The sequence below is a fragment of the Penaeus monodon genome, chromosome 33 (genome assembly GCF_015228065.2).
Source record: "Penaeus monodon isolate SGIC_2016 chromosome 33, NSTDA_Pmon_1, whole genome shotgun sequence".
In the NCBI taxonomy this organism is placed as follows: Eukaryota; Metazoa; Arthropoda; class Malacostraca; order Decapoda; family Penaeidae; genus Penaeus; species Penaeus monodon.
Window position 1 is genome coordinate 2,376,389 of NC_051418.1, and position 1,268 is coordinate 2,377,656.

General features: G+C 41.2%; 1 protein-coding gene across 1 annotated transcript in view; it reads left to right on the plus strand.

Moving 5' to 3' along the window:
- Positions 1-1,268, plus strand: part of LOC119593930 (proteoglycan 4-like) — a 51,002-nt gene that overhangs the window by 34,716 nt on the left and 15,018 nt on the right. The window lies entirely within an intron of this gene.

Sequence of the window (1,268 nt, forward strand, 5' to 3'; positions counted from 1 at the left end):
AACATTTTTTTTAATCATTTTATTGCCATCTTCTCTTTGTTTTTATCGTCAAATTTAATTTAATGGGGGCAAAAAAATATGCTGTCATTTTCTAATAGTTATTTTGGTTGTGAATTTTGCGATTACTCAAGTTTTTGGGTTTTTCCATGATCATTTTTATCATGATCTTCCCCATTAATTCTATTGCCTTTAAAGATGTAATTTGGCACTTTTCAGTTTGTTTTTTATTACCTTTAACTTTAATTTTTTTTAAAATAATCCAAAAACCGATTATTTACGCCCTATCTCCAGGCTGCTGCAAAATACAGACGTCCGCGAGGGACTGGAATAACAGCATTTGCAGCAGCAAAACCTTGTATTGCTTCAACCTTTCCTTCTGTGGGTCCCCTCACCATAAGTCCTTGTTCTTTCGAAGCCTCTCTTCCCAAATATGATGCGGGAGATGGAACATACCGTATCATATTATGTCAGGGGTTTAAATATTTGCTTGCCTTAATAGCACTATTGCGTTCTTGAGGAAGCATACGGGACATCATTAAACTTTTGATGTGAGTGAGTGTCTCCTTTGGACTCAGCACTAAGCATTGTTGGTAATTGCATGCTCTGACTGAGGAACGTCATTCAGGAGCAGGAATAATAAGCGAGTGGGAGCGCTTATGCACTGTGAAGGCCGTCGCAGAGAGAAGTCCTAATGATATTGATAAAAATGGGTTATGATAATTATATGGGGGGCAATGCTGACGGAGACAACAAAGATTATAAACATATCATAAATTCATGACAAATGACAAAACAAAAATACCTCAAGTAGTAGAACTTTACCGAAAGTACTGGCGCGGTGCAAGAAAGGGACATGCCACGGGCGAAATGAAAATTTCCCATGATCATTCGCAGTATAAAACATGCTACGTTACTCTTAGACAGGGATTGCATTGCTACTATCTCATTGCTGAAATCATCACATATCATTTGGAACCTTATTTTGAGTACATGTTAGGTATGTATGCGAGTGTTTCTGGCCTTCCTGTCCCTGGCAGATATTATCTGCTCCCCTTTCCGTTCCCGAGACAAGATTCGCCGGCCGCAGGGATGCCTGTAATTTAGTTTCCAGCCTTGCTTTGCCGCGAACTGTGACGTCATCGACCGGAGGTTCCCTTGCCGGAAGGGCCCACCCCCCAAACCCCTGCCTTTTCCCTTGAGATCCACTGACGAGGAAGAAAGGTTGGGTACAAACCCTCCATCACAGTGCGTCGTATCCCCCTTTATTC